Source organism: Malus domestica, chromosome 15 (genome assembly GCF_042453785.1).
Source record: "Malus domestica chromosome 15, GDT2T_hap1".
Taxonomy (NCBI): Eukaryota; Viridiplantae; Streptophyta; class Magnoliopsida; order Rosales; family Rosaceae; genus Malus; species Malus domestica.
The window spans coordinates 39236316-39256885 of record NC_091675.1 but is presented as its reverse complement, the minus strand read 5'-3'; the positions used below and the strand labels follow the sequence as shown (position 1 = coordinate 39256885).

The 20570-nt window shown below is 41.8% G+C and overlaps 1 pseudogene; it reads right to left on the bottom strand.

Annotated features, from left to right (window-relative positions):
- Positions 1–1342: 1342 nt before the first annotated feature.
- On the bottom strand, positions 1343–2447 carry LOC139191911 (transcription factor GTE1-like; annotated as a pseudogene).
- Between the last annotated feature and the right edge of the window lie 18123 nt (positions 2448–20570).

The following is a 20570-nucleotide window of genomic DNA, read 5'->3' as shown; positions in this document are numbered from 1 at the left end:
ATTTCTGAGATTTTTTTTTTTATCCACTCCAACCCTTTTCTTTTAACATCTTTTTGGAAATGGCTAACTCATCTAACATTTGTTTAGATTTGAGTCTTAGCAGTGGCGCAGGTGCACCGAGTCAGGGTAATATATGGCGCCCGTCCTTCTCATCTTCTAATGACCCCCTTACAGTTGACGACTCCATAATGAGGGACGCAGCAACAGCTACGGTTGTAGCTAGAAACCTTATCACTCCTGAAGATAATAGGATGCTTTCACGACGGTCCGATGAATTAGCTGTTCGAGAGTCCCATGCTCTCAGTGTTCAGTGTGCGAACTCTGTTTCCAACCTGGGCCAACTCTTACTTGTTCGAACTCGCCAGGTTGAATCATTGACAGCCGAGGTGGTAGTCCTTAATCAAGTGATCAGACAGCTGAAGTATGAGAATAAAGAATTGCAGGTGCTTGCAAATAATTATTCGACGAGCATGAAGAGGAAGTTTGATCAGTTGCTAGACTCCGGAGGTCGGATTCAAAGTGACAATCGGAGATTTGTGGATGTATTCCAGAGGGACCTTTTGCCTTCGTCATCTGAAGTTCGACCAAGTATTGAGGTTCCGAATAATCCATCCCCAACGCTTCCCTCTTCTAGAGTTCCGCCGAGTATTAAGGCTTCAAGTACCGAGGCTTCACATAAGTCGCCGAGTACCAAGGTTTCAAGTACTGAGGCTTCACATAAGTCGCCGAGTACTAAGGCTTCAAGTATTGAGGCTTCTCATGAGTGACATTCGTGAAGGTTTTTTTTTTTTTTTTTTTTTTTTTTAGAGATATCAATGAACATGCTTTACTTTATTCAGTATGTTGTGCTAAAACATAGATCTGACTAATGCGCACTATTCTTTTACTCCCTATTTTTTTAGACGGAAATTTGTCGTCTTCCCTCCGCTTTCTTCCTTTCAATTATTCTATCTCCACCACCTATTTCGTTTTTTTTTTTTTTTTTTTTTTTTTTTTTTTTCATACTTGCTAATAGTAGCATACACCATGACCTGTCTTTTCTTGCTTTTTATCTTTTCCTTTGGATGGTGCCTGTCAATCTGTCAATCACTTTCTTTCTTTGCTTTCGGTGGCTGGTCACCATTTGAAAACCTTTTTTTTTTTTTTTTTTTTTTTTTTTTTTTTTTTTCTCTTTATATATGGTGCTTTGTAGGGATGGAACTCGACGGACGATGAGCTGCAGTCGAGGCTTCATGACCGGCTAGTCGTTTGACGGCGGTTTATTGAAGTTCTTCGTTGTTGTTTGTCACGGACGGAGAGAAGGCCTTTGGGTGTGAGTTGACAAACTTTGGTTTTGTCAATCTCATTCAAAAGCAGCAGCCATGGCGGAGAAGAGCTGCAGGTGGTGCGAATTGTTGATGACGGCAGATGTGTTGCAGCTCAACCCTTTGAAGGCATGCTGGAGGAATAAGAGAAGGCAATCGCCAGCCAATTCTTTTGTCGAATTGCTAGTTGGAAGAGACAATGCTTCTAGAGGGTCGAATCTGATTGGGAGATTACGAGAGCAAGCCCCAAAGGAGATGGGACAGATGTGCCAATTGACGGCATCAGCTCTTCCATTGAACACATTATGTGCACCTGCCCTCCTTTTCGCCGCCAAGTACTGAGCATCAATGTCAAGATCCACTTCTTGCGCAGTTGCTTGGAAGTTGGGGTTACTCTGTGCATCAATTTCTAGAGCCTTGCTGAGATCTTCGGCAGATAACTGCGAGAGTGCGGTCCCGAGTTTTCTTTTATCATCCGAAGACATTTTCCTGCACTTCTGAACCACTGTTTGTCTGAGGTTCCTCAAATACACATCAATTTCAAAAAGCTCACTGCTTAGACCATTAGCCGTGTTGGCAAATGCAGCATCCTGAGATAGTTGCATGTTTCGCCGTGCCTCTGCTTCCTCGTCTGCTCGTCTTGTTTCCTCTTCAACAACTTTAGGCAGAAGCTTTAGCCATTTTTTTTTTCTTCGAAATTTTGCAACAACGATTGGGCCATCACATAGACATCCTCACCTTCATCATTATATTTCATTGCATTCTTGAAAACCAGCCTCACATCAGCATATATCTCTCCGACATTCTTATACTCACTACCATCCTTGGCTTCCATTCTATTTTTTTTTTTTTTTATGGTACCAAGGTCCATGGGCTTCTCAATGACTTGATAATAATCATGCAATCCCAGACCTTCAACATCTACAGGAACCATAAAGGGCCACGCCCAGTCATGCTTAGTGATCTGACAGAACATTACAGAAAATTGGCGCATAAGCTCTTGCATTCTCTTTGTAGCAGCGGCTTCCCTACGTGATGCATCTTGCTGCTGCTTCTTAGAAGCAGTTAACTGTTTATCCTTCACGATTGCAACACCTTTTGAAGTGGGTAGATGCGGATTTCCCGTAGTCAAGTAAAACCGTTCCACCTCAGCGGCAGAGACGAAGGGGATGAAGTTGTCGGTTCGTCTTTGAGGATTTTGGATATGTTGAACTCGGCATAGTTGTTGGACTGGCCGGCCGGGTCGGCGTCTTTTTGGTTGGTTTCGGGGGTGGCTTCCACGAGCACTCGGTCGGGGACGATTCCGCGTTGCAAAAGCGGACCCGGGCGACTCGGATGACTCAGTGGATTTCCGAAAAGTAGGAGCGGGAGGAGGCCTTGGGAGCAGAGAGGACGGACCTCGTAGCTCTGGAAGCGGATCTGCAAATCTGAGACCTCATCTTCTCAGTTCAGTTCTGATCAGAGAGAGAATCAGAGAGAGGGAGAGGTGAGAGGGGGCGGGTTGGTGAACCGGTTAGAGAAAAGTATGAGCTTTTGGAGCTTGTTGCCGTCGCAGAGATTTGGTGGGATCGGGCCGGAGAGAAAGTTCCGGGAGAGGTAGAGTTCGGTGGCTGTATCATGCCCGCCGGGACGGTGCCAATAGGCCATTTTCTCGAGAAGACGGCGATTCTGAGGGCGGTGGGTCGAGAATGGTCTTGAACTAAGGGAAGGTGGTTCCAGGCGAACTGAGCGGCAAGGAGATTGCCGGACCAGCTATGGCTGGGATGGGTGGAAAAGGAGGTGGTACATAGAGAGGTGGTGGTTGCGGTTTCCATAAAGCTTTTGAAGCTGCTATTCCTGCTTGGAGCAGGGCCGTGACTACCAGGCACATTGGAGGTGGATGGTGCTTCTTCCATGCTGCAAGAAATGGGAGATGGGCCTTGATTTATAACTGAAGTCTGAGCAGGCATTGTACTTGATCGCGGATTGGGCTTGGAGGCTGCCACTTGGGCCTGAAACACTCATACATATATTATTTCTTTTTCTTTTGTTTTTTTTTTGTTTTTTTTTGTTTTTTTTGTTTTTTTTTTTTTTTGTTTTTTTTTTTTTTTTGTTTTTGTTTTTGTTTTTGTTTTTTTTGTTTTTTTGGTACAAAATTGACTTTCTTTAATAAAACATTTATTTTTTTATTTTGATGTGACTGAACTCGAAAAATTGAACATTCGAGCTGCCTACGTACCCCTCCAAAGAAGAGATCAAGTCGTAACGTAGTTCAAATGCATTTTTTTTGATGATTTTGATCATGATTTTGATGATGATTTTGCCGTACACAGTTTATGCTCTTGCGGGCCAGGAGCGTTGGTGTTGCCTTTTATGCTCGTGCAGACCAGGAGCGGTTGGTGTTGCCTTTTATGCTCGTGCAGACCAGGAGCGTTGTGCCATGCAGTTTTGGGCTCATGTAGGCGAGGAGCATTTGGTTGTCGCCTTTTAGGGGTAGTAGCGCTTCAAGAATTTTCCATTGATAGGGCCAATCTTCAAGCCGTCTTCTGCCATGATTAAGTAGGCGCCGTTGGTGTAAACCTCTTGTATTACGTATGGTCCGTCCCACTTTGATGTGAACTTGCTTTTTGTTTTGTGAGTTGTGATGATAGGCCTACGCAATGCGAGGACGAGATCTCCAGTTTGGAAAGACCTTGGGCGGACCTTCTTGTTGAATGCCTTGGATAGCCGTGCTTGGTAGCATTCCAAGTGTTGTTGAGCTTCGAGCCTTCTTTCGTCGAGTGCTTCCAACTCTTGAAGGCGCAACTTTGCATTCTCCTTCTCAGTCAAGCCTTCTTGTATAGCCATTCTCAGTGAGGGGATTTGACTTTCGAGCGGTAGAACAGCTTCCACGCCATATACAAGAGAATAAGGCGTAGCTTGGGTAGGAGTCCTATGTGTTGTCCGATATGCCCAAAGTGCTTCGCTTATTCTTTCGTGCCAGTCTCTTTTTGTTCGGCCGATCACTTTCTTTAAGAGATTGCACAATGTTTTGTTGAATGCTTCTGCAAGACCGTTGGCCGGGGCATGATACATGGAAGACTTATGCTGCTTGAACTTGTATTTCTCACATAGCTCATCCACGAGTCGGTTGGAGAATTGCTTTCCGTTGTCAGTGATGATGTAGCGAGGCACTCCATATCGGTGGATGATGTGCTCCTTGATGAAACGGACGACAGTTTCCTTCTTTACTTCCCTTAGGGGTATGGCTTCAGCCCACTTGGAGAAGTAATCTGTTGCAGCTAGGATGTAAGCTTCTCCTATAGATGATTTCGGAGTAATCGGTCCTACGACGTCCAATCCCCATGCATCGAATGGCCATGAAGCAACTGTAGGGTGTAATGGCTCAGGTGGTTGGTGTATGAAGTTTGCATGGAATTGGCAGGCTTGGCACCTTTTGGCATATTCCAGGCAGTCTTTCACCATGCTTGGCCAGTAGTAGCCCATTCTTTTGAGCTGGAAATGTAACTTTGGTCCAGATTGATGCGCCCCGCATACACCTGAGTGTGCTTCTTCCATGGCTTGATTAACTTCTTCCTCACCTAGGCATCTCAGAAGTACTCCTTCGAAAGAGCGTCGGTAGTGTGTTTCTTTGTAATAGAGGAAGCGAGGTGCTCGTCGACGTATTTCGGAGCGGTGTCTAGGATCATCTGGAAGTTTTCCATGTTCTAAGTAATCGATCAGCAGTTGTCTCCACTCTTCAACATCGACTGGAAGTACTGAGATGACATTTGTATCATCTAGTAGTATTTCAGTGACGAGGGGGATCACCCATCTTTGGCAGACTGGCACATCTGCAGCTTCATCTTCTCCTAATGTCATGCTTAAGGCTAGGTTGGCAAGAGCGTCTGCCATTTGATTTTCTTTTCTTGGCACATGCTCTAGTGTCACAGTCTCAAACTCTTGTAGCAGTTGAGTTGCCAGCCGAAAGTATGGGATGAGATCATCTTTCTTCACCTCATATTCAGTTAAGAGTTGATTGATTATGAGCTTGGAGTCGCCAAATATCTCAAGGGCTGTGATTCCCATATTGATCGCCATTTGGAGTCCGATGATCAGTGCTTGGTACTCAGCGACATTGTTGGAGCATAATTCGCTTAGTTGAAAGGAATAAGGTAATATATGCCTTTGTGGCGACATGAATACTACTCCTGCCCCCGCTCCGTCTGCTCGTGCAGATCCGTCGAAGAACATCGTCCATGTCGGGAAGATGTCGATGTAGAACACTTCCTCGTCAGGCAAGTCGTCTGAGATTTTCCAATCAGCTGGGATTGGGTGATCCGCAAGAAAGTCTGCTAGCGCTTGTCCCTTTACGGCTTTAGCTGGGACGTAGATGATCTCATATTGGTTAAGAAGTAGCGCCCATTTAGCGAGTCGCCCTGTCAAGACGGGTTTGGACATGACGTATTTGACCGGGTCAGCTTTTGCAACCAAGTGGATGGTGTACGCATGCATGTAATGCCTGAGTTTCTGGATGGCGAACACCAAGGCAAGGCACATCCTTTCTATTGGGGAGTAGTTTAACTCGGCACCGGTGAGGGTTCGGCTGAGGTAGTAAAGCGCTCTTTCTTTCTGGGATTCATTCTCTTGCGCCAAGAGTGCTCCAACTGAACTTTCTTGAGCGGCGATGTACAATATGAGTGGTTTCCTGGGTACAGGCGCCCCCAAGACAGGCGGACTTGACAAATACTTTTTTATGCTTTCAAAAGCATTGTGGCATGCTTCGTCCCATACAAACGGAACATCCTTCTTCATGAGTCGGCTGAACGGTTGACAACGCCCTGCAAGGTTGGAGATGAAGCGTCTGATGAAGGCTAGCCGTCCTTGTAGACTTTTCAACTCGTGCAGGTTTCTTGGCTCAGGCATGCTTTGAATGGCCTTGATTTTTGATTGGTCCACTTCAATACCACGGTGTTTGACAATGAAGCCAAGGAACTTTCCGGAGGTGACGCCAAACGCACATTTTAATGGGCTCATCTTGAGGTTGTATTTTCGCAGCCTTTCGAACACTACTCACAAATCCTTCAAGTGATCTGATCTTTTCTTTGTTTTGACCACCACATCGTCCACATAACATTCTACGTTCTTGTGTAGCATGTCATTGAAGATTTTCTGCATTGCTCGTTGATATGTAGCTCCAGCGTTCTTTAGACCAAAGGGCATCACCTTGTAACAGTAGATACCTTTTGGAGTGCGGAATGCCGTTAGTTCCTCGTCTTCGAGAGCCATACGAATTTGATTATATCCAGAAGAGCCGTCCATGAATGACAGTGCCTCGTGGCCAGTGGTTGCGTCCACCATGATTTCAATGATTGGTAAGGGGAAGTCGTCCTTCGGACAAGCGTCGTTGAGGTCCCGAAAGTCTACGCAAACACGTATTTGTCCAGATTTCTTAAGGACGATGACAATGTTGGAGATCCACTTGGGGTATTGCACCTCTCGAATGAATCCTGCTTCAATTAGCTTGTCAATCTCTGCCTCGATTTGTGGAATGAGCTCGGATCGATATCGCCTTTGAGTTTGCTTTATTGGTCGTGTTCCAGGCTTGACTGCAAGATGATGCACAGCGATGACAGGGTCAAGGCCGGGCATTTCTTTGTAAGTCCAGGCGAAGACATTTTTGTACTCTGATAGCAGTTGGTAGTACTCCTCTATCTCATCTGCTCTTAGCAGTGCACTTACAAAGATAGGTTTTTGCTCCTCTTCTGTGCCCAAGTTGAGCTCCTTGAGATCGTCAACCGTGGCTTGCCCCCCATCCTCAAGTTGTGGTGGTGCAGCAGTGACATCTTCTTCAAGGGTCTCGTCTTCTTTGCCTTTTTGGATCGTGATGTGGAAGACATCTTGGACTTCCTCTTTAATGTCGTCCTCTTGGGTTTGTTGGTATGCAGATTGTCCAGTATGGATGATGGTGCGCCTTCTTACTATCAGTGGTCCATTTGCGTCAACCTCCAAGATTGCTTGACGCTTCATCCTTGAAGGAATCGAGCTTCGAATATCACCTTTTCCTGCTAGCCTGTCGAGCTTTTCTTCCTTTGACCTTGTTTCCCTATTTCCAGAAAACTTCATGTTGTCTTCAAGTCTTTCCAAAGCTGACTGACGAGGAGGAGAGCTAGCTGTGTTGCTTTGCTTATTAGGTTTTGACAACCTTTCAAAAATAGAGCTTCGGGAGGTTGGCCTGTTAAGCCTCTTGAAGACGGAGGTTCGGTTTTGACCACCAATGTGATCAAGGGCTGACGTTCTGGGTCTTGAACGATTCATCCTATCGAAGACTGGCGTTCGAGGGGTGGATTTAGGCTCCTCTTGATCTTGTTCAATGCTCACACTGATATGTTGAGTGCTAGCATTTTTCGCTTGTCTTGAAATCTTCACGGGTGCATTTGGTGTGAAGCCAAGTCCAGCTTTGTTGTTGTTAACTCCGTAACCATGCTTCTTCAACTTCTTTTGAGTCTCGGTGAGGTCACGTTCTTTATTGTTGACGGTGTTTGAAACCTTTTTTCCAGGATTCGAAGAAGAAGTGAAGTCGTACCCAGCTTTTGACATGAGTTTGTAGGCGTTCGGATCAAAACCTTCTTCAGTCCTCTTGGTTGGGAGAAAACTTGGTTCCGCTCTCTTTGGTAGAGCTTTTACGAAGCCTTGTGGTAATCTTGCAACCTTAGCGTTGCTTAGTTGTGTCAGAGGTAGAACTGCATTCGTCTTGAGCAACTTTACATTATCCATGTACCGTTGTGCATCAGCTTTGCTTGCTTCGGTTTCGAATGGGGATTGACCATTCTTTCTTCTTGACATCGGGATGTATCGGAAAACGGGTGTGTTTAGTACATTTGAGGGCGTCTTACTCCCTTTGGTTGTTGCAGGTTTAGCAAGCTCATCATCATTCTTGCTTAAAGATGACATGGCTTCTTCTTCTTGCTTCTTGGGCATGGCTTGCCACTCCTGCTTTTTAGGTGTTGCTTTACCCGTGGATTTGATCTCTTTTGGAAGAGCTTCGAGCACCATGTCTTCATCCATGTAGAACTTGGCGTCTGCGAAATGTGATTCGGCTTCGGTGAATGGTTTGGTGTCGCCATAGATCACCTTCACTCCTTCTCGGTAGAATTTCAAGCATTGGTGAAGGGTGGACGGTACTACTCCATTTGCATGGATCCAAGGCCTTCCTAAGAGCAAGCCGTAGGAAGTTCTTGCATCAATCACGTGGAATATCGTGCTTGACTTGAGTTCACCAATAGTCATCTCTACTCGGATCATGCCCATTGCTTTTTGTCCTCCTTGATTAAAACCTTGAATTAGTAGACGACTTAAGGACAGTTCATCCGCCTTGATGCCGATTGTAGTCATTGTTGACTTTGGCATGATGTTTATGGCTGATCCACCATCCACAAGCATGCGGTTGACTTTGTGCTCCCTTACGTACCCAGAGACGAAGAGAGGACGGTTGTGAGGCTTGGATCCTAGCAGCAAGTCTTCATCGGTGAAATGGATTGTGTCTTCGATGGCACAGCATGTGTCATATTCATGTGACCGAAGTTTGAAGCCTTCGTTCTTGCTTTCTTGCACTTCGTGGTCATTGGGACTTTCCAAGATCGCTGCTAATGCTATTCGCATCTTCTTTGGTAATCGCAGCGCTTCCTCAATGCTAAAGTGTGTTGGCAGACCTTCTTCGAGGGTGAGAACTTTTTCTCCCTCAGTGGTGATATCTTTGCCTTTTGAAGGTTCTTCTATTTCTACTTCGACCATGTGGCATGCAGCGATAATGCCCTGTTGGAAGAAGTCGTTCGGGAAGTACTCGTGCAATAAGATAGGAATGCGTGGCTTTTGCTCCGTAGGTTCCCCAGCATACATTGGCTTATCAACTTCTACGTTGCTTTTGGGCTTCCTACTGTTGCGGCGACGTGATCGGATGATATTTATATATATTTTTACTTCGAATTCACTCGTCTTTTCTTAGTTAGTTCCTTATATTTTTGAGCTATTTACGTTATTTTTGTGTTTATAGGATTTGTTATGCAAAGAAAATAAAAATAGAACAAGTGAAATTTTATGTAATAAATTCGTCAAAACTGTCTTTGTAGATCAGCTTTTAAATAAAATTAAAAAAAAAAAATATATATAATAATAATAACAAGTCATGATGATGTTTGAAACATCATCATGATTCATGTTTTGTAGAAGAAGAAAGGAACGGCAAAGAAGAAAAGAAAAAGAAAGAAAAGAAAAAGAAAGGAAAAGGAAAAGAAGGGAAAATAATAGAATAAAAGAAAGGAGTTAGACAGTGGGTGGTCTTGGAGCTGGAAAGGAGGGAGAGGGGGCGCTGACAGGAGGTCAGGGCGTGGAAAGAATAAGGAGGGAGCTGCCTTGCGGAAACTGGAAAAAAAGGATAGAGCAGACTTCAGAAGGGGGGGGATTGGTGGAAGGCAGAGAGCTGCCTTTGGCAGCGAGACTGACAGTCCACAGAAGGAAAGAATAGGAGTTGCCTTTGGGCAGCAGGAGGAAGGCGCGCAAGTCAAAAAGGAGTGGTGACTGACGCGGGAGGAGGACTGACACGGGTAGGGGGAGAAGTGGAAGGCAAGAGGCTGCCAAAAGGAAAACGGAAAAAAATAATAGGGAGAGAGGACGTGGGGAAAAGAAGCTGCGGGGAAAGAAGCTGGAAAGAGTCAGACGAAGGGAGATCAGCAGCAACACAGAGCAAAGTTTCACTCCATTTTTCTTGGTTTTATCTTCTCAAACCTATGTTTTACTTTTGGTTTAATTTGATAATAATGTGTAACTAAATTTATTTTGGCTAGAGGTTAATTCAAAGCCATGATTATTTTTGTAATATGAATTGATTACATCCAGTTGTGATTCATAAGTTGTGAATTCAATTTACTTATCCGTTCGTATAAAAACTGATTTGTGTATGTTGGTTGAGAGTGCACGCTTAATTTACATGCATGAATTTGATGCTAGAATATAAGTGAATTTCACCTAATCGTTATGAACTTATTTTCACAAGTAGTAAAGGTTGCTAGTCACAATCACGTTAAGTAAATTCTTGGCATAAGTTTCATGCTTTTCATAGTTACGAATGCCTCGTCAATGCTTATAGTTTTCACAAAGTTTAATGATCTTTGATTGTATCTCTATTGTGCTTTTCACGTAGGGGACTTTTGAAGAATGTTTTGAATTGTTGTATGCGTTTTTCCGTCCAATTCAATAACTTAAGGAAAACTAGAAGATTAAAAAAGTGCTGTTCACGGTTAATTTGGGGCGTTGAGATTTACAATTTATTGAAAGAACAACTGAAAAATCAATTTAGGTTGCATTTGTGTCATGTGTGGAGAAGAACCCTCTAGCTAGTCCGTCATGTATCATTTTACCTTAATTTTATGTTTTTATCAATTCTGTAATTTAATTAAGTTTAATTTACTTTTCATCAAAACCAAACACCCATCCATTATTAAATTATATTATTTAGTTAGTTTTCTTTATTGTTAGTCTTTTAATTTAATTTCCGTCCATTTCAGTTCCTAGTGTTTAATTTAATTGTTTTCATTATTTTGAGTCATTTTAAGTGTGTTTCGAGTTATTAGAGTTTTTAGCCTAATTTTGTGTCCTTGAGTCTTATTTAATATTTTTAAATTAATTTAGAATAGATTAGCAATCCCTCCTAATCCCCGGCCTAGAACGATACCCTACTTACATCCATACTACAATTGTCAAAAAGAGGGTTTAATTTGTGTGCTTATATTATTCGCATCAAATTTTGGCGCCGTTGCCGGGGATTAGCAACTTTGCTAATCCTTTTATTTTTGTTTTTGTTTATGTTTATATTGGTGTTTGTGTATTTTACTTTTGATATTTGATTTATTTTTCTTTCTTTGATTTTAGGTTCAAATGGAGCCGAGGGAAATTTAAAGGAAAGATGCGTCCGGCTAAAGACGTTAAATCAAGCGCTTCTTGGGAGGCAACCCAAGCATTCAACGAAGGGAGACTTTGGAATCGCTAACCCAATCAGATTTGCATTTTTACACCCTTATCTTTAATGCTTTCATTTTGTCTTGTTTAGTTAGTTGTGTTATTTGTTTGATTTCTGTGAGTTTGTGTTATTTAGTTTAAGTGTGGGGGAAGGTTAACCAAAGTCTCTTTACATTAATTTACATTTATAAAAAAAAAAAAAAAAAAAAAAAAAAAAGATAAAATTTAAAATTAATGATAAAAAAAAAAAAAATTTACATAAAAAAAAAAAAAAAAAAAAAAAAAAAAAGAAAGTACAAATATTTTACAATGATGTAAACTAATAGTATTCATTGGTCGGGTGGTGCTTCAGTAGTAGGCGGGGCTTCAGCAGTCGGCGGGGCCACAGAAGGAGGAGGCGGCAGAGGTTGATCAGTTGGAGCTTCACTACGCGGTGCCGCTCCAGAAGACGAAGGCAGATGTTGTTGGAACAAACCCACAAACCTCCGATGATCAAGTAAAATTTGACCATCGGTGTCCTGCATCTGGTCAATCTTCCTCTTCATGCTGGTGGCATAGCTGTGTGCGAGCTTGTGCAATTCCTTATTCTCATGCTTGAGCCCTTTAATCTCTTGCTTGAGACTCTGTATTTCAGCCACCAAGGATTCAACGTGACGGGTTCGGGCATATAGGCGTTGGGCCATGTTGGATACGGAACCCGCACACTGCACACTGAGAGCCAGAGACTCCTTGACCGCCAATTCATCAGACCGCCTTGCGAGCAGTCTGTTATCTCTGGGAGTGACAAGGTTTCGGGCCACCACCGCAGCGGTCATGTCATTTTTCATCATCGAATCCCCCACGGTAAGGGGACCGGTAGGGGATATGAAGGATGGCCGCCATATGTTGTCTGGTGAAGGCGGAGCTGCCTCTTCACCAATGTTCAAGTCAAAACGACGATCAGAAGGGCCAGACATTTTTCAGAGGTGGTAAAGAAAGAAGAGAGTTGGACTGATCAAGATTAAACAAGTGCAAGATGGGAGTGTTTACAGGAGGGTACTCAAGTGTGTTGTGGAACAAAATTAACGCCTCTATAAAAAGAAGAAATCAAAGAGGCGCTCCTCAGAGAAGCGTCCTCTCGCAAATCGAAGAGTCGGGGCTCCTTTCTCAAAAGCCGGATTCTTTTCTCAAAAGAGGAGTTTCCGTTCTCAAAAGCCGGATTCTTTTCTCAAAAGAGGCGTTCATTTCTTAAAAGTTGGGCTTGCTCAGAAACCACGAGCCGAACCCCGGATTTCGCAAGATCAATTCGTCCAGACGTGTTGTCACCCGTCACACGCAAACTCAGCTCTGCGAAAATCACGGGCAGTCTGTCGAAGTGCCGATTCCAACCATCTGTCTCTCTCAGCCTAGTCAGCACTTGTCACATGCAACTGGCAGCTTTGCGGAAATTACGGGCAGCTTTGTCAGAAAGCGCGTAATTTGTATTCTTCACCCATCCACCGGCTGCCGACACTAAGTGAGAGAACAGTTCCGGTTGTGAAGACAAGTCCTATAAGTTTCTACCTTCGCCTTCCACAGCAAAAGCACACTCTCTCAGCACACCCTCTCAACACCTCTTCATCTCCGAAAATGCATTCCCAAAGAATCCTCTCGAGTCACTCTGTGTTCCTCATTCCTTGGGATACTCCTGCGAACAACCCATTCAAAGCAAAAGTATTTCATATCATAAAGGTTGAAAGCAAGAGTATCTCATATCATGCTTTCTCCATGTCCTTCTCCTTGTCTTTGTTTTCCGACAAGGAGAAAGAGAGCAATCAGCCAGCATTTGGTATCAATCTTCCAATCTGGAGCCAACTGCCTGGAACCCTTTCCTGATTGCTTACCTAGCCTTGCTTTCGAGTACTCATCTTCATCATTTTATGCTTTCTCTTCGTCTACCACATCTGCCTGGGGGACAGTAAGGGAAGTGAAAATGATACCTCGAAGCATGTGGAGACAATTCAGCTAGGGACAAGGAGAAAGAAAGCAAGAGGTGGGCACTTTGAAAGATTGAAGAAAGAAATAAGGACCAACACCTTTCCCTCGTGCCTGCCCGTTGTGCAGAAGAAACAAGCAGAGAAGAATGCAGCTTGCACAATCATCCCAGCGGAAGGAGTCCGAACTGAGGAACTAGAGAAGCTGCCACATCTGCTTGGAGAACAAATAAGGAACTGCAACATTCCCAAAGAGCAAAGCTCCGCCGTACAATATCATCAAATAGTAAAAAGCTAAGTGTCACCCTGTTCAAGAGGAAAGCTGTGGAAAGTCAACAAGCACGACCAATGATTACTTATTAGTTTTATTCATTATCTTTTATCGTAATTTTCAATTTTTCGTTTGCAATTTTTTTTTTTAATTAATTTTCTTGCGTACTTAACTGAATTATTTCTTTTCTTTGCAGGAACTTTTGGTTATTTCCACCCTTGAAGTTGATTGCAGAATTTTAGCTTGGGGGTCATCGCTTGATTTTACTGCAAATTAGGGAAGTTTTCAGTCCAATTGCGTTATTTTGTTTCTTATTATTTATTTATTTTATTTTATTTTTTTATTTGCATTATAGTGTTTTCTGACATTGGGGACAATGTCAAGTTTAAGTGTGGGGGTAGAAATCTCTAGAATTTCATTTGTTTCTGTGTTGTTAGTTTTTGTTTTCTTAAAAAATAAAAAAATAAAAAAAATAAAAATAAAAATAAAAAAAATAAAAAAATAAAAAAATAAAAAAATAATAAAATCGGAAAATTTAAAAATCCAAAAATATTGTCTTGTTTCCCTTATTGTTCTGAATCAGATTTTTGTTAGTTTCCCGACCCAATGATATAATTGGATCAAAAATTTGAACCATGATCATCAAGAACTTAGTTAACATGTGTTTGGTGAAATTCCTAATTCTCTTGTTAGTTTTGTACATGTTTGACCATCTTTGAAAAACCAAATGCACATAGCCTTGTTAATGTGAAACTAAAGTATGACTTAAAGCTTCATATGTGAATTTAGTGACCATATACATCCTATGTGAGTTTTTGAGCCTATTGAAAGTGTGTGCATTTTTCATACACTCCTATTTTTTTTTATGTGTGATGAACTTATGTGAGATACATCTCTAGAACTTGCGTAACGATCTTTCGAATTGTTTGTCATTGATTGCATGAACTTGGAAATGATAGAGGCATTAGGTTTACCACTATGGCCCAAATAACCATGTTTCCCAAAGAAAAATGATATCATTAGTTTGCCAATTTGAGCCGTGTATGTTGAACCTTTTATTTCTTATCACCAGATATGTCTACCCTTATACCTGAAACATTTTTCATTACCCTTTCCAAGCGAGCAATGCGAGATTGTCTTATGAGAAACGTTTGTGAAGTACTTTGAAGGTGTTTGGCAAAAGAATAAGTGTGGGTGGGGGTATTTCATGTTTGTATAAAAAAAAAAAATAAAAAAAAAAAAAAAAAGAAGAAAAAAAGAAAAGAAAAAGAAAGATTGTATACAAAGAAAATAAAAAGTTTTTAAAGTTTCAGTTTAAGGGTATGGTTGGAGGTGCTAGAAGAATCGCTGAAAAAATTGAGTTCTTATAAATCTAAACAAAAGAATTGCTTGCAATATAGCTTGGAACTTGTGTTTTCCTATTCTTTCATTTCAATAACCCTATCCCTAAGCCTCATTACATCCAATAAAAGTCCTCTTGATTTAAGTTTTGCAATTATGACTGTGGAGAAGTGATCTTTATGCAAGCTTATGGTAGAAATTTCACATTTGATTCTTTGAGCGAAACACATTAAAACTAAACACATGTGTGATTGAGTGCATATCCCGTGAGAAGGTCGCTAGTTTGCATATGATGATTTTAAAAATAAAAACTTGAAATTGCATTAGCATGGCTATCTCACACACTACACTTCAAGGATGATTTAAAGATTACTGCTAATATTTGAATAAGGAAGATGAACTTGGATTATTTCCTTGATGCTAGCTATGGTTCTTGATGATTTGTTTTCTCGAATGAAATTCTATGAGGGTCACATAGGGGGAAGCTAATGTTTTTCTTGTTACTTCTTGTTCTAGTTTTCTTTGTTTTGCTCGAGGACTAGCAAAAGTTAAGTGTGGGGGTATTTGATCGGATGATATTTATATATATTTTTACTTCGAATTCACTCGTCTTTTCTTAGTTAGTTCCTTATATTTTTGAGCTATTTACGTTATTTTTGTGTTTATAGGATTTGTTATGCAAAGAAAATAAAAATAGAACAAGTGAAATTTTATGTAATAAATTCGTCAAAACTGTCTTTGTAGATCAGCTTTTAAATAAAATTAAAAAAATATATATATATAATAATAATAACAAGTCATGATGATGTTTGAAACATCATCATGATTCATGTTTTGTAGAAGAAGAAAGGAACGGCAAAGAAGAAAAGAAAAAGAAAGAAAAGAAAAAGAAAGGAAAAGGAAAAGAAGGGAAAATAATAGAATAAAAGAAAGGAGTTAGACAGTGGGTGGTCTTGGAGCTGGAAAGGAGGGAGAGGGGGCGCTGACAGGAGGTCAGGGCGTGGAAAGAATAAGGAGGGAGCTGCCTTGCGGAAACTGGAAAAAAAGGATAGAGCAGACTTCAGAAGGGGGGGGATTGGTGGAAGGCAGAGAGCTGCCTTTGGCAGCGAGACTGACAGTCCACAGAAGGAAAGAATAGGAGTTGCCTTTGGGCAGCAGGAGGAAGGCGCGCAAGTCAAAAAGGAGTGGTGACTGACGCGGGAGGAGGACTGACACGGGTAGGGGGAGAAGTGGAAGGCAGGAGGCTGCCAAAAGGAAAACGGAAAAAAATAATAGGGAGAGAGGACGTGGGGAAAAGAAGCTACGGGGAAAGAAGCTGGAAAGAGTCAGACGAAGGGAGATCAGCAGCAACACAGAGCAAAGTTTCACTCCATTTTTCTTGGTTTTATCTTCTCAAACCTATGTTTTACTTTTGGTTTAATTTGATAATAATGTGTAACTAAATTTATTTTGGCTAGAGGTTAATTCAAAGCCATGATTATTTTTGTAATATGAATTGATTACATCCAGTTGTGATTCATAAGTTGTGAATTCAATTTACTTATCCGTTCGTATAAAAACTGATTTGTGTATGTTGGTTGAGAGTGCACGCTTAATTTACATGCATGAATTTGATGCTAGAATATAAGTGAATTTCACCTAATCGTTATGAACTTATTTTCACAAGTAGTAAAGGTTGCTAGTCACAATCACGTTAAGTAAATTCTTGGCAAGAGTATCATGCTTTTCATAGTTACGAATGCCTCGTCAATGCTTATAGTTTTCACAAAGTTTAATGATCTTTGATTGTATCTCTATTGTGCTTTTCACGTAGGGGACTTTTGAAGAATGTTTTGAATTGTTGTATGCGTTTTTCCGTCCAATTCAATAACTTAAGGAAAACTTGAAGATTAAAAAAGTGCTGTTCACGGTTAATTTGGGGCGTTGAGATTTACAATTTATTGAAAGAACAACTGAAAAATCAATTTAGGTTGCATTTGTGTCATGTGTGGAGAAGAACCCTCTAGCTAGTCCGTCATGTATCATTTTACCTTAATTTTATGTTTTTATCAATTCTGTAATTTAATTAAGTTTAATTTACTTTTCATCAAAACCAAACACCCATCCATTATTAAATTATATTATTTAGTTAGTTTTCTTTATTGTTAGTCTTTTAATTTAATTTCCGTCCATTTCAGTTCCTAGTGTTTAATTTAATTGTTTTCATTATTTTGAGTCATTTTAAGTGTGTTTCGAGTTATTAGAGTTTTTAGCCTAATTTTGTGTCCTTGAGTCTTATTTAATATTTTTAAATTAATTTAGAATAGATTAGCAATCCCTCCTAATCCCCGGCTTAGAACGATACCCTACTTACATCCATACTACAATTGTCAAAAAGAGGGTTTAATTTGTGTGCTTATATTATTCGCATCACGACGGTGATTTCTCACTTGTTCCACCTTTTGTCTTATTGCTTGTGGTTTTGGTTTCCTTGTTTTTTTGTAGGTCACAAATGTCCATCCTTCTTCATCATCGGCATGTGCATCTTGTTCGTTTGCCCCCGGTGATGGTTGCGCAGAAGGTATCGTGTAACTTGAGCATTGATAGGAATGGTCAAGTGCTACTCGGAGAGGCACGGGATCGAAAGTTCCAAATGCAATTGTAGTAGTATGTGTCGCGGCCGTGTCTTCGAGGTCGAGCTCGATTCGCCCTTGTTGTGCTAGTTTCATGATGAGCTCTTTGAGGACGAAGCATTTACCCACAGGATGGCTCACGATTCGATGGTACTTGCAGTATTTAGGATCGTTTATGCGATTCATTTCTTCAGGCCGCTTGCATTCGGGTAGCTCAATTACCTTCTTTTCTAGCAAGTCGTCTAACATTGCATCCATGTCTGAGTCAGGAAAAGGGTATACCTTCTGCTCCAATTCCCTCAAGGTGCTTTTATACCTTTCTTGGGTGCGAGGCGGCTCACTTTTCTTTATCTCATTTGCTTTGGTTTTAGAGGAGATCTTGATAGGCGCGGATGCGGTCTTGACGGGCGCAGTGCTGACGATGAACGCTTCCTTGGGGGGTTTCTTCCCAGTCTTGTCTACATTTGGGGAGAACACCTTATCCTTCTTGAAGTCGGTGATCGGCTTTTTCTTCCCATGATGGGCAATACTTAGCTCCATGTCGTGGGCACGAGTGGCTAACTCTTCAAATGTCCGTGGTTTGATGCCTTGAAGGATATAGTGTAACCCCCATTGCATGCCTTGGACGCACATCTCAATCGAAGAGATCTCCGAGAGCCTGTCCTTGCAATCGAGGCTCAGATTGCGCCATCGGTTGATGTAGTCCACGACTGGCTCATCCCTCCATTGCTTCGTGCTTGTCAGCTCTAGCATGCTCACGGTGCGACGGGTGCTGTAGAAGCGGTTGAGGAATTCCCTTTCCAACTGTTCCCAACTGTTGATGGATTCGGGCTCCAGGTCTGTGTACCACTCAAAGGCGTTTCCTTTTAACGAGCGCACAAACTGCTTGGCGAGGTAATCTCCTTCCGTCCCTGCATTGTTGCAGGTTTCGACGAAATGTGCGACGTGCTGCTTTGGGTTTCCTTTTCCATCAAACTGCATGAACTTTGGTGGTTGATAACCCCTTGGCATCCTTAGGGCATCAATCTTCTTGGAATAGGGCTTCGAGTAGAACAAGGAGGTATGTGAGCTCCCTTCATACTGTGCCTTGATGGTGTTGGTGATCATCTCCTGCAGCTGCTGGATAGAAAGAGATCCCATGAGTGCCGCTGCTTGGCCTGGCTCCGGCTTCCCATCGATTTTCTTCATCGGGGGTTCTTCGTCTCCACCAGCTCCTCCCTTTAGTGGATCATCCTCTAGGTTGGGTTTATCGCCGTCCTGCACCTCCAGTCGGTTGACTAGTGCTGCAATCTGCAAGTCTTTTTCTTCCACAGTTCGGGTTAGCCTTGCGATTGCTTCATTCATTTGAGCCAGCTGCTCATCGATTGAAGTTGCTCCGATGGTCATGACTTGCATGGCTAAACTGTCGCTTGAATCGGCATCGGAGAGCATGGATTCGGAGTATTTCCTTGGGCTTTCCCCCCTTGGTGCCCTTAGTGAGGCTAAGGTGATCAAAGGTTCGTGCCTTGGGTGTTTTTGTTCCCTTGGCAGAGTTGATGCAGAGGTGGAAGATGTGGCAGAAAGAGCTCTTGCCTTGCTTCGAGTTATGATGCCCGAAGTGACACCGCCTACGGTGATAACGTTCTTATTCCTTGCATTGGCCGCGAGAACAACTTGAGCTTTCTTTGATGCCATTTGTGCTTTTTGCGGATTCAAAGATAGAGATGAGAGGTAGAGATGGTCCCACTGGGCGTGCCAAATTTGTGAACACGGAAATTTCCTGCGATGAACGAGACAAGAAACACGTGTACAAAATAATATTTATATTGATGATTTAGGGGTTACAATCTCTTCTACAAATTTAGCCTCTGATTCTATCTTTGCAATGGGTAGATTTGATGTTGTTAATCCAAAGGGCCGTCGGGGCTTGATCTTGGGATAAACAGTTGTGCAGATTTGTTGACGTCGTGGATCCAAAGGGCCGTCGGGGCTTGATCTAGGGATGAACGAATGATGAACGATGAACACTTTCTTCAAGGGCCGTCGGGCTTGATCTTGAATCAGTGGAAGTTCTTCAAGGGCCGTTGGGGCTTGATCTTGAATGAGGATTTGACGAAGAACGAAGAGAGCTCTCTTGATCCTTCGGGATTTGCTTGGGAGCTTTTGAGTTTCAAAGCTTCAAGATTTTGATATGAAGTGAATTGGTTATGAATTGGTCTCCTAAAATGAATGCCTTGGCCTTCTATTTATAGAATTCCAAAACTTGATTTTTTGGATTTAAATAATTAGATGGAATAAATCATCTCTGCCAGGTGTTGACACGTGTCCTGTTTGATGACTTTTCCGATTTATTTTGATTTTTCGTTTAGTCACATGCTATGTGTAAAATTTATGTGACACATAAACATTGAAATTTTAATTTTTGATCAACATTTATTTTACCGAAATTTCGATGTCTACAGAGATCTTAGCCATTCAGACACCCATTGCATCATCTCCTGCCTTATTTAGCTACTCGCTAAGTCACCAAACGTATCTGTCTCTTAGTAAGAGGAATGATTTTAACTCTCAGCAAGCCCATTACAACAAGAGGGATAAAAGTTCGTATCAAGACAACCAAGAGTGAACGTACCGTCAACTATTATGACTATGGGGTCAAGCCTCACTCTTTCAAAGTGGAGGACTAGATACTGAAAGAAATGCTATTATAAGAAGGCATACACATTACACATGTTTTAACTCTCAACCACTTGAGATCTTTTGTCACACAAGCCATTCAGCAAATATTTAAAGAAAAGGGAATTCAGACAACTTCTTCTGAGTCTTTTGCGTTCCTAGCACTGGAACATTTAGTCTACGCTGACCTACCCTTATACTCCAACTCAGAGCTTTTGATAGGAGCATATTTATACGACTTAGTTAGCTTGTTTTCTTGCTTTTAATTAGCTAAACTATGATAATTATAGTGTTTAAAGTTATTTTCGTGCAATTTCAGGTTTTAGTGTCAAAGTATGCAAAAAGAAGCAATTTGGAACATTCTAGAGCATTTTTGGGCCAAGATTGGATTGTGCAAGCATGGAGGCATGAGGATGGACGAATTTGAAGACAAAAGAGGCTATGAACATGCTAAAAATCTGGT